Here is a 16,749-nt window from a genome sequence, read left to right on the forward strand (position 1 = left end):
TCTGGGCCTAACACAGAGCCAGCATACGGATATCTACCCTGTCCATATTCCTGCTGTGGTCAGAGGTTGAGAGGTCAGAATTAAGTTACACAAGCCCTGCTTGTGCTATTCACATAATAACTCCAGCATTGACTTTATAAGGCATGCAGATTAGAAAGGTAACATTTGTTTTAAGCCACCTTGACCCTTCTCACCAAAGGGGGTTAGTTCCTTTTGTTGAAATTTCTAGTGCTCCAATCTGCATAGTTTTAAGTTTCAAGCACTGTATCCATGCTTGCCCCTGGGAAACTGTAAATTTTCTTCAATATTCATTCTAAATTTACTGTGCCTTAATTTCAACATTTTATGAGATTAAAATTAATCAGATTCACTTCTACATTTTAGGCAAGAAAATGAGAAAGGCACACTTCTAATGTGCAAAATGAAACTTGAATCTTGCTGTATTGAGACAACTCTGCTTTCCCTCTCTTTGTTAAATTGCATATTTTATATGAGCATTCCCAAAGGAATAGCACAGAAAGACTCAGGAATAAGTAAATGAAAGATGAGATGGATATAAGTACTTCTCTTACCCCCGAGCAAGCGTTTCACATTGCACTCAATTTGTGGACTAAAAGCCTGAAAAATCCCCGAAAGCTTCATAAGCATCAATAATATTTGCAATGATGTAAGCCAGAGGCAATGATCTAAATTCTGCAGTCCCTAATTGAATAAAACACCCATCGAAGTCAACAGGAATTGCAGTCAATTAAGCTGTAAGTATTTCAGGTCCTCAGCATTTTACATAATGTTACTACACAGCATCTACGAGTAGTTTTATTTGCATAGGGCAATGTTTGACAGAGAGAAGCCTCTGTGAAAGCAGCCAGGGCTGGAACAGTCACACATAGTCCAGGAGTAGCTTCAGTCATCAATCCCCACCAGGTTAAGGCAGGATGCCCGTTCACTTACCCAGGTGATCATATAAGGCTGCTTTGATTTGTAGGCCTTGAGCAGCAAGGGCAGTCATGTTAAAGGGGGGCTGGATTTGACTCAAATTTTAGATAAAATGGTTAATAAAATGAAATCCTTATGAAATTTGATGTGCACGTCCGTAGCCCACCAGAGTAATGTAATTTCTCTAAACTAGTTAACCCAAGCTAGAGTCAGAGCTGTTAATTACCAGTAAATAAATGGGTGTATGTGTGGCAGAGCCCTGTCACGTTACAGGATAGTTCACAGTGCCCTTTGCTGTTATCACCACACAGGAGAAATGAGAGCCACACGTGCTGCCCCTGAGGAATTGCAGGGGAATGAGGGTCTGTCTGCAGCACTGGCTCAGCAGATGGTTTAGGGTCTCTCCTGCTGCTGGGAAGGCAGAGCTGTGGCTGCCAGAAACCATTCCCATTGCGCTGTGTCATGAGCTTCACAAAAGCACATAATAATGCATGTAATGAGTCTCCAGAATCACGTTTGTGAGGCCTGGAGAATGTTTCTCTTTCCCAATGTGAACTACTGAGTCATCCTGTTCATGTGAGACAGACTGTATTCTCTTCCCAAAGAGCTCCTTTGAATCACTATTACCACCAGATAACAGATGTTGCTCTCCAGGAAAGTTTTTCATACAAGCTCTTATAATCATGGGGATTATTTCAACTTGACCTTGTAACTACAATAGAAAAACAAGATGAACTGGGGGATCTCAGAGGGCTGTGTGCTCTTTGCATATCTAAGTAACTAAGCCCTGAACAACACGACTACTCAAAGCACTACATAAAGAATAACAGAAACATCCATAGTCTGATAAGGTAAATACTGGTTATTCCCAGCTTATATAGGGAAAAAACAAGCCCTGAAGTGTTTAATGGAATGGTCTGACATCATACAGCAAATATGTTCAGGAATAAGTGATGTAATGTTTGAAAGCACCTAAGTCTCTTTGAAACTTAGAGTCTACGGATGTGCAATGAAACCACAGTTAAATAATTCGAAAATAGGACTAAAAGTATAAATTGGAAGCTTATAGTAAAGTGTTTTAAAATGCCCATCTTCTGCCAACCACTTCTGTTTTAAATCACAAGACATTTTCTCTCTAATTACTTGTTCAAAGTGAACCTTAATATGCACTTTAATAAAGACATTGGAAGTGCTGTAATACATTCCAAATTTGTCTTCCCTAAATATGCACGTCAAATACTGCTGGTCAAACAACAGTAACTTTCCTTCTGTATGCCTTTGTTGTGTTCTTGGATTGCAGCTTTGGATGATAAAGCACATTTTCACTACTCTTTTCCAAAATGCCAGTAACCAAAAGTTTAAAATCAGACATTTATATTGCAACTATTCCTGTGCCTTCTGGTGTCACTTTAACTAAGTTCATGCAATTCAACTATTTTCTAATGCCTTGAATAGGCACATATCATGATTTCACATCACAGTTTTGGAGTTAAATCTCCAGATCCCAGAATAACAGAGATATGCTTATTCATAGCATTGGACAGTCAGACCAGGTAATGCAATAACAGCCCAGCTTCCAAACCAAAACCATAGGGCTTTGGTTTGGTAAAAATGAATTAGTAAAGTTTTCATCTGATGGTCTCATGAATCACTACAGTCACAAACTAGAACTCACAGTATTCCTGTGAGATATATATCCAGAGAGATACTGTTCATTAAAAAAACTACAAAACAGTCAACCAAAAAAGTAATCTATGCCAGATCATGGATAGATGACGTCTCTCAGATAAAATAATCTATCAGGTCTCGGGAGAACTGACCTCTAACAGCAAAGGCCACAGTTCAGGCTGAGGTGCCCAGTGCAGTGATAGCACTAATGCTGTCATCCACAGTGATTTGCTTTGTCATACACTATGTTTAGAAACTTGTTCACTCGACGATTTCATTTATTTTTTGCCTTCTGTTTCTCAAGGGATGAGGAGTTTGGGCTACTGAATGTTTTTATACATTCTTGCATTTATCCAACATGTCTTAATCTTTCCAGGATAAGCATTGGAAACACTGGATAAGCTTCTTTTTTGCCATCCTGACATGTCTTCCCATTCACGAGTATCTCCTTGGTTTTCCCACCCTGGTCTGAAGCCTGACTTTTTGTCAGTTTGTGCTGTTAATTATTCCTCTTCCTTTCTATCTATTCAAAAGTGCAAGATAAAAAAACAACCGGAATTCACCACTCCAAAGTTTCCAGCAACACACTCGGCACTAGAAGGGTCAAATTGCTGAACAGCACTTACTCCATGTCCTGGGCAAACACTGCATCTCAGGCTTTAATGTCTGTCTCTATCCAACCCATCCTCCCCAAATTACCACCCAAACCCCTGCACACAGAATCACCGAGATGCTCCAGGAACCCATCTCTTCCTGGCCTGTTCCCTGCAGCTCTCTGGTAGTTTCCTGCATCACCAAACCCCCTTGGTTCCACCCAGCCTTGGAGCCTTCTCTACTCCCTGCTCTTGGCCTCTGCATCACTCCTCAGAGCCACAAATACCTTGGCCCTAATTGTTGTCAGTTGTGCTGTGAATAATTCACAATGCAGGCTCATTCCCCTCTCCCCATTTCAGCTTTTCTCTCTCTGTTCCCACTGTCTGAAAGTAAAAGCTATTCTCTGCATAATACAACCATGGAGCATTTTTAAATTGGAAAGAGAGATGGTGAAGATAGACAGGAAAAAGGTGGACAGAAAGATAAAGACTGAGGCTTGCTACCCACCATCTTTTCCAGAAAGCTTTACCCCTCAATCTCTCATGTGAAAACCCACTTTTAGAATTAACATGCCTTATTTAGCTGTCATCATGTTATTTTTCTGGTATAAGACACCATCTAGAAAAATAAAAAATCATCATTTCGTGGTTTTGCTTCCCAGATTACTAAAAATGGTGGAATCATATGGAATGTTGATAAACATTAGATAATGATATATTTTCTTTCTGCTTACTGATTTTTTTCCCCTACTGTGTTAAGTATTTAACACTACTCATATCTTAAACTGCTTAAAAGGGATATCCAGCACACAGATGTCAAAAACCAGTAACAATTTTTAGAAAGAGGAAACAGGTCTACTTTCTGAACAAACATATTTTCTCAACAGCCTGATGAAAAGATCATTTTCACCTCAGACTCTTAAAATTGTTGCTCTGAATGCTCTTCTCTTTCATACATACACATCCAGACTCACTGCTGTGCTCCAGTAGTTTTGATAATGCAAAGCTATCATAACCACATCTGAAATATATAGTAACATCTAGAATTTAGCAACTGGAATTTGCCATGCTAAATTAAATGCCCCAACGTATTTTTCTACTGGGGAAAAGTGTGAGTCAAAATTACACTCTGCGTGTATTTGCAGTAAGCAGGAAATAGAGTGAAATAAATATGTGCTTTATTCTGGGTAATATATGTTGTGCCCATCAGGACATGTAAGGTTGCCAGGATGTGAAGCACATGCGTAGGTGCACGTATATTAAGCAGCAAATAGTAATTTTGATGAGACGGTTACTAATTTGAACTTTCACACCTTAGCAATTCCATAGAAAAGCAATACAACAACTGCATCAATTGTCCCTTTCTCCCAGGAAGCCATCACACAAACAGGGAACTGTACCAACAGAGATGCTTGGGACTCAGAATGGTTCTAATGGGAGTCATTTAAAACAACAACAACAAAAAAAGAAACCAACACAAACCAAACATTTCACTCATATCTGTCATAACCCAGATTACACGTAAATACATCATAGAAACTTCAGAGATCATTTGGAACTTCTGAAGAGATATTTTTTTGCCTCCTCTCTTACATATTATTTAGGTCCCCTCACATGCAAAAGAACAAAATTTGGGCCTATTCAGAGAGGCAATTATCAGTACCAGCTTACATTACTGATCCCAGTTCCAGAAAAAATGCCTGCAGTCTGGAAGCTATATTTTCCCACAGTCCATGGGTGAGCAAAGAGCCTATGAGCCTGCAAGTGCCTATTCAATAGTCAAAATTTAAAAACAACATGAGTTCAACATCTTCAACATCCTGTGGGACAGGACTGCACTCTGGATTTTCAGTTTCCAGTTGATGTGGCATATTCCATACATACAGTACAATGAAGACTATTCAGAACTTCCCATTTGCCTGAGAGGCAATCGCGGTTAATGCTCTGAAATCTGCATTACACCACTCTGTGGGTTTCTTGTTTTCAATTCTTCTGAAAATATTTTGGGTACAGTGGATGTATATGGTGATTGCAGTAGAGAGAAAGGCTGTGGGATTCATAGTTACAAGGAGAATAAAATCCTGACCTGCTGTATATGCAGCACTACTAAGATTTCATTGTTCAAATTAGGTAAAACCTCTCTGCTATTACTAATTTCAGGGTCAGCTACGCGAATAACAACAACAACAACAACAACAAAGTAATGATACTCAACGTTTTGAATAAATCCAGACAGGACTGTTAATAAAATAGAAAGGAAAAATCCTCACTTACCTCAGTAGTTGTAAGCTGTTATTTCATACTCTGTAAACTTTCCCTCCCTACTAACTAAACAAAAGTTCTGCAATCCTGATGCTAGAATAGCTCTCAAACACATACTGCAGAATACCAAAAAAGAGAAAGCCTATGTTGTCCTTACTAGCAGGCATCTCTCCAGGGATGATTGGTCATTACCCTGGCAACCCTCACAAATGGCAAATGACGTAAAGAGAGTGGGAAAAAAAGCCACTGAGAGCAGAAAGCACTATATGCATTATAGATAGTTCTGGGAATCCATGCTCATATATGCATTAAATGGCTTCAGAGGAGCACAGGGATCTTCCATTTTGCAGAGCTGCCTGCTGAGGTGAATAAGAAACTTTCTCATTTTTTTCTTAATCAAAGCATTGGGAGCATCTCTAAGTCTTTAATTGAAGCAAATTAGGGTTTGATTATTTTGATTATTTGATAATTTAGATGCTGGGTTTATTCTCTTTTTTTTTCAATTCTGTTAAAATTTCCCATTAAAATAGCTCATAGTAGTATTCAGACAAGTGGATGTATTTTTCATTTCCTTTTCACTTTCTTTGTTGCTACACAAAGTTATTTACTATTATAGTTATTTAAATTATCTCTTGTACCCTCATTTTCCCCTAACAATGCATTTGTACAAATTTTACACGAGTTCTTGTGTTCATGACATTAAACACATTGGCAGTTGTATTTAGTGTTACTGATAACTATGCCTAAAGGAGACATGATTCTAGACAAACATCAGAGAACAAATTAAACAGCATTTTGCTATTTTTGTACAGCACGATCACAATGAATTTGACCACACTATGAGCTGTCTGTCACGTAGAGAGATAAGCTTGGGTGGGGTTAATTCTTCCACAATTAGATGGAAAAAATCATACGTAAGATGAAAAGGAAAACTGCTTTGTGATTCTTTAGCATCTGCACCACTATAATTAAGTAAAACTGAAGAAATTCTGTGTATGAAACCAAAAAAAGCATCTTCCATCCCTGCTTGTACATATTACCAATTACAATTCAGGATCAGGCATCCTTTTACTCGCTCTTCTCTAAACCTCAGGATTTCTGGATTCCTAAATGCACAAAAAAACAGCTTTCAAAGAGCATGCTGGAAAGCATTATCACTGAGATCATTTTAATAACCCAAAGGAAAGGGCACAATTCTCTGAAATAAGAACTGAAGAAGGAAGTGAACTGAGGTGGCTGCTCTAACCACTTAGCTATTATGTAAAAGTTGGATGGGAATGGCTCTACCATGACAACTGAGTTTCCTGTTGAATTGATGAAAACACATTAGATGTATTTGAACTCTGCCCCACTTCAAATCTGAAATGAAATAGAAGTAACCTGCAGCTGCAAATAGGATATTTCTATACCTGGCTGTCTAAATTCAATTACTTACAATTTTTTGGAGTAAAATTTAGCACTCATTGAAATTCAGATGCATTCAAATTTAGGTGAAGAAGATCTTTGAAGAAGAGGACAGACAGGCTTGAGAAGCCCAGCTTGTTCATACAAGAATAAAGGCAAGAAACTTTGCCAATACCTAAGTTAAAAAATTACATCCAGGTCCTCCAAGAGCAAACAGAGTACAAAGGTAGGAAGAATCAGTGTATTAAGTGCAGTGTACACATTTCTACCGAGGAAATGCTGTTAAAAACATGACTTTCTAAGGGTAACAGAAGGAAGAGTTCGAACTGGTAATTGCACAGAGCAGCACACGTTGTACATCACCAAATAATGGGAAGACAAGTATCTCCACTCAGTTCTTTCACTTGCTTCCAGTAAGTCTCAGATCTATACAGAATCAGCAACTACCTGAGAGAAAATGTCATTAGACCAGCAGCAGCCTCTGACTGTCCTCACATCTAGGACAGTGAGCTGAGATTTCAGGAGACCTGAGTCATTTACCTCAGCTGTACTACCAGCTTGCTCTCACAAAATGTTTCCCCAGCTGTACAAAGTGAATAAGGACTCAAACTCCTTTAGAAAGAGCTTTCAGTGCTATTGCTGAAAAGGTTTATAGAAGAAAGGGTTTAATTTTTGTTGTTTTCAAAATCTACCATCCCATTGCAATCAGGAAGAAGGCATTCCATTTGTATCATGACAATTTTCCAAAAAGGCTGAATGAGCCATTGCAAGTGACTGAAATTTACGACCAAACAAGTAATGAACACAAAATATATTCAAATGATAATGTTCCATTAGGTGTACTTTATTCATTTGCTGAAGACAACTCATTTTTAATTATTTAAACTCTGGCAGCATCATACTAGCAAATGCTCTGCTGGGTTATAATTGACAAATATCTTTATCTGAGCAAAGTGAAATCTCAGTATAACATTACCTCTGATATCACATTTTTTCCTGACATGAGGATAAGCACTATTTTGTGTTGAGAAACCACAGAAGGCAAAGTTCATCAATATGTGTATGGCCAATGCAAGCTCTATGTTTCCATAAATCTTCTCTTTGATGACCCAAATCTAAGTTCCTAATTTTTTCACAATTACTCTTTGCAGAAATTTAGATCCAACTACAAACTTTCCACCTACTATCACAACGGAACAAAAACTTTACCATCAGTGTTCCCAAATGTGCTTTTGTAAGAACAAATGCAGTCTGTCACGGACATATTTTGCATGAAATGTTGTTGGATATAAGAACAGAAAGTATTTAAGTATGCAAAAACTTTCTTGTTTTTGCAAAGAGATGGTCTTAAAATCTTCATCATTTTATATCATATCCAGGCCTATAAACTTGCCTGTGTTTCATAGTGGGAGATTGATCTGTGAACGTCCTGGGCAGCACAACAAGGACTGATGCAGTCTGTAAATGGGGAGAAGGGAAAGACACCAGTACAGAGCTGCAGTCAGGAAACCAGATTTCTAATGGAGTCTTAGGAAGAGGCACAAAACCAGAAACTTATGCTCATTTTGTGACATTGTGTCATACTGCTGAGTCTAGCATATGCAGTGCCCGATGGAAAACGGGATTGCCAATCCTTAAAGGATTCTTTCTGTACACTGATATAACTTGCCAGCACATTAGCAAATTAAATTAAAAATTCTTCAGTTTGTTAAAAAAGACTGGAGACAGGAATCACTCAATAAATAAGTTATTACTGATTTTATTTGAAGTGATTTGTCCCAGAAAAGGATCAGCTCATTCAAGTGAGTGGGAATCAAAAGTCTTCAGCATTTTTCTGGCTTAACATTTAAATGCTTGTGAAATGCATCCTGTTGCAGAATTCATCCACTTAAACATGCTTGTAGTCACCTGGCATAAAGGACAATCACACCTTCTCCATCCTTTCAAATTCTGTCTTTCCTTTTAGGTGCATCTACTCCAATCTGGTTTTCAGCTGGAGAAAATGAGCTTTAGCAGGCCCAGTGCCCTTTATGCCACAGAGTTACAGAAAAACCCCCTAAACCTATCAGAACATATTATTTCTCTAAAGGCTCTTACACTGTCACATCATGTAAACATCAATGGGGTGAATGATGTTTTTTGTTTCCTAGGCTATGGATACGACTCTGAACATTACACTGTTGAGCAAGCACAATGAATTTTTTTTTTCCTTTCTCTGTCCTTCTAGAGGACAGACATGTGCCTTGTCAGATGATGCCAAACCCATTATTAGTGACCTTGTGCTTCTCCATTAGGAATATTGCAGCTTGACCAGCTGATGTCAAGGGTGTTCATGCTGGAAGATAACAACATTCCTTTGGAGCAGAAATGACAGCCTTTCAGCATTCTCTGGCTTTCCCATGATTTAGCTTTATCTGGGAACGTTATTACAGTGAAATTCAGTGAGATAAACTAAGGAATATAAAGTACTAACATTCAGAAAATGCAAACATCTGGCTATCAACACACTGCTTTAGTACTCCATTTTAATCAAATTCATAGACACAGTCTGCATATTAACACAGATGCATCCAAACCCAGCAATTCGTTACTCTCACTCCATCTTTTTTCCAGTTCCTGCATTTGTCATCTAGTACCTTGATGACTCAGATCAGCCTCTGCTGACCCCTATGTGCCAAAATACTCCAATAGGTGATGACCACTACAGTTGGGGAACCCTGGGGCAGGAAAACTGGAATAGTTCTGACCAGAGAGGACAATGGCAAGTCCAACCATTTGACAAGACAGGGCAAGGTCAAATGTGCTGCTGACACCTGCAGCCCCTGCTGACTTACCCTCAGAGCTGGTGGTTCAGATTAACCATCAGCTACCAAGTCAAACAAACCATGGTTCTGGCAGGGGCTGCAGCCTCAGGATCCACGTGGCACCAGAACTTGTACAGAGCAGCACAGGTCTGGAGTGCCCGGGACTGGCTCTCTCTGTGCTGGCACCTGGCTCATGCACACTTAGAGAAACCACGTCTACAGCTTTGGGCTTTTTTTTAAGGTAGATCTAAACAAGCCATTGAAAATAAGTAGTTTCTGAGAAACAGAGCTTAAAAGGCCTGGTTTCCTCCAGTTGTGTTTCATGTTTGGATTCCTTTGTGTGTCTCAAAAAACCAAAAATTTCTGATCAAAGCTCTTCCTAAGATAAAGATACTGACGCAGTCTGCGTTCTAGATGGATTTTCTGCTGTCAGCTATTATAATGCAGCTTATGCTGCAACCTTACCATCTGTGGAAGCAATCAAGCAGGTAGCGTAAACCCAGTTTCCTAAAAGCACTAGTTTAAAAATACCTGAGATTTTCTTAAATTAGCTCTCCCTACCACAAGCATCCCACAGTGCTAGACAGTTTTCTATCTCTATTTTTGTTTATTGTTCAAACAAAACAAGTAAGGCTCCAGCACTTAATAAATGCAAAATACCAAGGCTGTCATGGAGCGGTGCTGTTATATGCTGTTTATGTCCTGTAAGAAAGAACATCCCTGACCACTCTCCTAGTCAGTATTCCCTATGCCTTAGCTAATTCTCACATAAAGGAGTGAATAATGAAGATTACCCACTCTCATGAGCTGACAGATCAGGACCCAAGGAAAACTTGCCATCTGCAGATCTTATCAGGTTCTGCACTATATGACAACTTTTCCTTGGGAACACTCATTCCCCTCAATTTCACTTGCAAGGAAGGTGTCTCAGCCCTGATGCATCTCTTGGAGACAATTCTGCTGCACTGAAATAAAAGACACTGTACCAGTGTGGTGTGAGAGAAGAATCAGACTCTAAGATAACTACAGAAGTGGAAGAAAAAGATATTGCAGATCTCTCAACATAAAAATCAGAATTCTTACACTTGTTTTGAAAAATGCCATGAACTTACCTGTTACAGCAAATTTCAAATAATCATCAAATTATAAACATAAATAATGCAAAAGTCTTATATACAATCCCAATGGTTCTTTAAAATGGAGCATATTAATACAGATGTGTGCTGATGCTGTAATTCAGCAGCTGATACTTTTGAACAGCTGGAGCATGACTGCCCTAGAATTACACATCTTCTGTGAATAAAGATTCAGATAAAACACTGCAATCCTTAGCTTCTTCTATAAATTGATATCTCCTCAATAAAAGCAGAGCCTTTTCCACATCACTCTTCTTCCTGCAGTGCAATTGCATTGCTCTACATACTCATTTGGGATGACAAAGTACCTACGTGTCATAGTAATGATCTGAATGAATTCAGGAAAGAAGTGACAATCTCTTTGCAAACATGCCCATCCAGCAAATGCACTGTTATTTTTCCTCACTACTGTTCAATAATTAATTTTATAACGATCTTTTTTTTTTTGTACAATAGTACATAAACCAAGACAATACTTGTTTTTTGAAGCCCAGTGGAAGTAATGCTCTTCTAGTTTGTATTCCAAAACCTGCTGCATTATGTGGATTGCTGGTGCCTCTGCCCCTGCTTTGCCTGTGCCCTCTCCTGGTGGGAGAACAAACGTAGCACAGAACAGACACGGTTACACCAAAACCTCCCCTCATAACAAACATTTCCAGATGTCAAGTGAAAACTCTTTTCTACAGTAAAGCAGACCAAGATTTCAAAAGTGTTCCAAAAAGGTGACACAAAATGTGTCACAACACCTGTAAGATCACTGATGATCTCTACTCCCCAGACTGCTTCATTTCACCCAACAAAGCCTGCACATGCAGAAACAGGGACTCGGGCTCTCCTTTCTCAGAGGAGGTCAGGCAGCAGCTTCCTTTGGGATTCCTTCCCCGTGGCTGCACAGAGCCATGGTTCTTGGCTGCACAGCATCACAGCTTGAAAATGCTACTGAGGTAACCTTGCAAGGCTGAAGACAGAGCATCTGAGCAAGAAACAGGAGATCTGCACTCCATGCTACCTGCTCAGCTATTACACCCAGATTCCAACTGTAGCAGTGGGAAAGACAGGGGATCAACGTGCCTCATTAATGGCAGGGCTCAGCTGACACAAAGATCTTCTGTTTATCAGGCTAAGCTGGTTCCCAGCTGTAAAGAGCTTTGTTTCTGCAGATGAGAGGTACTGAGCCAGGTCAGAGGTGGCCCAGCTGCCAAGCAAATAAGCCCTGCAAGAATCCAAAGGGACTACAGACCAAGCACTAAGCCTGAAACAGTAAGTTCTGCCAGATCTGAGCCAAGTGAGACATATGTACACAAGAGACTCATTTGAGAAGGGCAATACAAGCACACTTCAGTTCTGGCCAGGGCTGGCTCAGCCCAGCAGACCTATTACCTCAGAACCAGTTCCAGGCAAATATTGCTGTGCATTGCTGACCAAATCTGGATCTGTGTATCCATACTCTGCCTGATCTAAGCAAGAAAAGGGTCTGGATGCCCCTAATTTGGTTTCACAGTGACCACTTACGGTTCAGAACTATAAAGCAGCACTAATATTATGTGATATTTTCCCCCCATTCTCCAGTGTATCCTAGCCACAACTATTCCAGCCAGTCAGATGGAATCTCAGCATAATCTCCAAACTCTAGTCAGGCCATCCATTGATGGTGGAAAGTTGACTGTGCATTAATGGCAAGAACCATGACCTCTTCCTTCAATCATGTCCTCAAATAAGACTGAATCACGGGGCCTTTACAAAAGGACTAGTTAAACACACCAGCTCCAAAAGAAGATTCCAGAACACATATCCCCAGAACTGCCTTGCACAAAGAAATTTCAGACACATCTCTTCTCCTCAGCGTTTTCAATTGCTAAGCCCAGCCAGCCTGTACAGTGGTTATTCAGGTTTAAGGTGTCTGTCTTTGGTACATTTTATATGAAACATAATTGAGCATTTGGATTTCAGCCTGAGGTAAGAACCTAGAGGTCATTATGCCAACGTTGAGGCCCCTTAGTGAGGTTCAGCATTTAGTTTCTGTTCTTGCTTTTTCTCTGCAGAAGAAGAATGACAGTGTATTTATACTCACAGCATCCCAGTAAGGAAGGGAAGTATTTAAATTGACAAAATACCCAAGTATTTTAGCAAAGAAAGTGGAAAGCTGAGAGGTCATACAAAGTTTTTGACTGAATGAGTATTAATGATTATTTTGCTCTTTCATCTACAGATGCTTTCTCAGTTCACATAAACATCGAAGACCTCATCTGAAAATAAAAAAAAATAAAACCTTTAACATGCATTTTGCAATCAAGAATCAAGGAGGAACACAGACGTTATGAATAAGCCATTGTCACAGCCAGTCTGCTGGCACTGCAGTCTGAGAGACTGACTGGCACTTGTATGGCACTGCTCAAAAGCAACAGGCCATCAACCACCCCATGGGGAAGTGCAGCTTGTTGAGAAACAAAAAATCATTCTGTTCAGTTTTGGTTTGGCATACACATCACTTTCTACACTGCTTTATGTTACTAAAAAGGTGAAAGTATTTGCTTGAAACAATTACATCTTAGTGAAGTTTTAAAAACTTCAAAGCAATAATTAGGAAACTTTACCTTCTCCAGACTATTACTGATGAAAATAACTTTTGCTTATGAGTAAGCATCAGTATTTGGTGCCTTGGTTCATGCCTCACTTTTAAAATTATTCTTTTCTTTATTTCTCAGGACAATTTATGTTCATATCTGGCTCTAGAGTTATTATATACATCACATACAGTAAAGAGGTATGTGATATTCCCATGAAAAGCACACAGTTTGCATTATACCTGCACCTGCAACTCCTGCCGAGATATTACAGCCATTTGTACCAATATGGGAACTTAGATAAAGTACATTCATTGTTTCTGTCTACTCTGATTTTATAATCCTTGCCTGTGAGAAAACTAAGCAGAAATACTTAAAACTCCCCCAAACATCTGGGTGCGTTATGGTCAGCAGCAAAACTTTAGATTTCACCTGCTCTTATGCAAGCATAGGATGACATGCAGGAATTCACTGAAATAATCCAAAATTTAAGCAGGGCTGGACTCTGCTGGAAACAGACACCTGGAGTCTACTTCCCTTGTGCATTGAAGCTCGTGGGGTAATTCACACTGCTGCAAATCAAAGTTGCTGCAAAACGTTATCAAACAGCCCTGATGTCCTGCACACATTCCACTGGTGCCTATGAAAGTGCAAGGCAGAGAAAAGTAAGACCTGGAGAGTTGTCAGTCTAAATTTCCTTCCCCTTATCCTCCAGGCTTCTTGAGGATTTCACGGATTTGGCTTTATTTCCTTATGCTTGTCAGATCCTGAGGCTTTCAGATACCAGCAGGATTTCCAGTGCACGTTACCTGCAGTTCTCACGATCGGTCCCCATCAGCCTATCAGCATGGTAAAGGTGGGTCCTCTCTCCAAGCCTCACATGCCACAATCCTCTGTACCATGGCACACATTTCCTGACAGCATCACCAGGAATTCTTCTGTCTTGAAGAAATAATGAAGAAAAATAAAGCAACCAAATGCTGTGTTAGTTTCTGGCTTGCTGATCAGCCACAAGCAGCTCTTGTGCAGTGAGCAGGATCTGGCTTAAAGTGTCAATTATCACACGGAATCAATTAATACATGAATACAATGAATCATTACTACAAAATTAAGTACAAGCAGGAGCTAAATGAAGATCCTTTGGCACAATAATTCCAGATTTTCTGAAACACTTTTCCCATCTGCAATAAATTCCTCCTTTTCCTCGAACAGCTCTACCTTGAGTATTAGTGCCACATACTGGAAATCATGACAGCATACTAACTTTAAAAGATTCCATAATACAAAACCAAGGTGCACTGACTTTATGATGCATAGTTAATGAAACCACAGCATTTAAATGCTAGCATCAGTATAGTGTACTTGTAGTGTACTATAACTTATATAAAAAAATTAATTTCTTAATTGCATGATAAAACTATGAAGCTTGCTCAATAAAGAACCAGAGAGTCAGACTGTATCAAATTAAATCCCTCAGTCTTGAGAGTCAGTAAATCAAATCACCTCCTTGTAACCATCATAATTGTGCTCGAAAACCCCCACAACTGGTTGCCCCTTGAAACTCTTGGATTTTACTATTTTTCCAATGTTTTCACACCCTCCCCCTTAAAAGGGAACTGCTGGTCACCAGCCCAGCATTAACTGAAGCATGTTGGGAGCTGCAGTCCAAACACACACATCCAGGCTGATTTTCTCCTTCACCAGCATAAATTTTGCTGACATTTCCAATAATTAGATCTATTTTCAACAGCTTTACAAATTTCCTGCATAAAACTACTGGGTACACGAAATGTCAATTTTGTCTCTCTTCTTACCTCCCTGATTAAACTCAGTGTAAATAAGGAGATAGAACTGAAATTTAAGTCACAACTTAGACAAAAAACAAAGCTTTGTAGGAAGTTCTGAACTCCCTATCAAAATAAGACAAAGCGAGCTCACACCACTAATTTTTGTCTTCTGACGAAAATTTAAGAAACACTTTTTTTGTTATTTACAGTCCAATAATTAATTGCTATTAAGATCACCCATTATGCTATGTAGCATTTTATAGGCAAACGTAAGGGTAATAAATAAAATATTCTATTATGCTGACTAAATCTAGTCACTTGGAGATCCTTATTAAGATATTAATAATAAGAAATAAGAAATCTTATGTGAACTTTAAAAGAACACTCAGCTCCCCAGCCCCTCCAAAAAACCACTCATTTCATATAAGAATTGAAGAAGGTGCATACCAGGAACACTTTCCCTTTAAGCCAATTCCCCTCCAGCTAGAATTTTAGTCTTCTCTAATGCTAACTGCTGGTTTTGTCTGAGGTCTCTTTCGTTTTCTTGAATTCCTGCATCTTTACGGTTTCCCTTCTCTGGCTGTTCTGGCTGAACACCAGGTTTGGCTGAGCACGCCGACATCAAACAAGGCGATGTGAAAGCCTAATTACAAGTTCAGCTGAGAAACTGGCAGCTGAGCTGGCAGATCTGAACCGCCCAGCCCTGCAGGCACAGCAGCCTCAGGGATCGAGGGCTGTGCCCCAAACGAGAAAGGAACAACACAACGTGCGGGTATCAAGATGTACTTCATACACATTTCATTCTCAGTGCAAGAGCCCAACACATCAGTGACAGCAGCGGGGGAATCACAAAATCACAGAATCAATTCGGTTGGAAAAGTCCTCTGATATCGAGTCCAACCTACGACCCAACACCACGACAAGCAGACCATGGCACTAAGAGCCACATCCCGTGTTTCCTCAAACACCTCCAGAAGCAGTGACTCCACCACCTTCCTGGATAGCCCATTCCAATGTCTAATCACTCTTTCTATGATGAAAATCTTTCTACTGTTCAACTTAAACGTCCCCTGGGGCAGCTTGGGACTATGTCCTCTCGTCTCGGCTGTGGTGGTGGCTTATCCCCGAGGCTCTGCTCGGTGGTGCCCAGCAATAAGACAAGACGCAAAGGGCAGAAACTGATGCACAGGAAGTTCCACCTGAACATAAGGAAGAGCTTCGTTACCGTGCAGTAACTGCGCGCTGGAGCAGGTTACCCAGCGAGGGTGTGGAGTCTCCCTCACTCTGGGAGATATCCCAGAACCGCCTGGACGCAATCTTGTGCCACGTGCTCTGGGACGACCGTGCCTGAGCATGGAGGTTTGGGCCAGGTGACCCACTGTATTCCCTTCCACCCTCATCTATTCTAAGACTCCGTGATTCCCCTCCACCGTCCCCACCTCACCCATCTCTCCCCGCAGCCCCTCCCTCCCCCGCCCGGCCTCTCCCAGCTCCCCTGCCCGCCCTCCCCATCCCGCTCCGGATTGGCTCTCCTTGGGAACAGCCGCCTCCATCGGCGGCGATTGGCCCGCTGTGCCCGCGCGGGGCTGCCATTG

The 16,749-nt window shown here is 40.3% G+C and overlaps 1 protein-coding gene across 1 annotated transcript in view; it reads right to left on the minus strand.

Moving 5' to 3' along the window:
- The window catches only part of GNB4 (G protein subunit beta 4), a 62,589-nt gene extending 57,019 nt beyond the window's left edge, over window positions 1–5,570 (minus strand). The window contains exon 1 of the mRNA XM_018074886.2: window positions 5,472–5,570. The gene's annotated coding sequence lies outside the window, so the exon portion shown is untranslated. The remainder of the gene's footprint in view (window positions 1–5,471) is intronic.
- Window positions 5,571–16,749: the final 11,179 nt, after the last annotated feature.

This window comes from Manacus vitellinus, unplaced genomic scaffold, assembly GCF_001715985.3.
Source record: "Manacus vitellinus isolate BGI_N305 unplaced genomic scaffold, ASM171598v3 scaffold_29_pilon, whole genome shotgun sequence".
NCBI classification, from domain to species: Eukaryota; Metazoa; Chordata; class Aves; order Passeriformes; family Pipridae; genus Manacus; species Manacus vitellinus.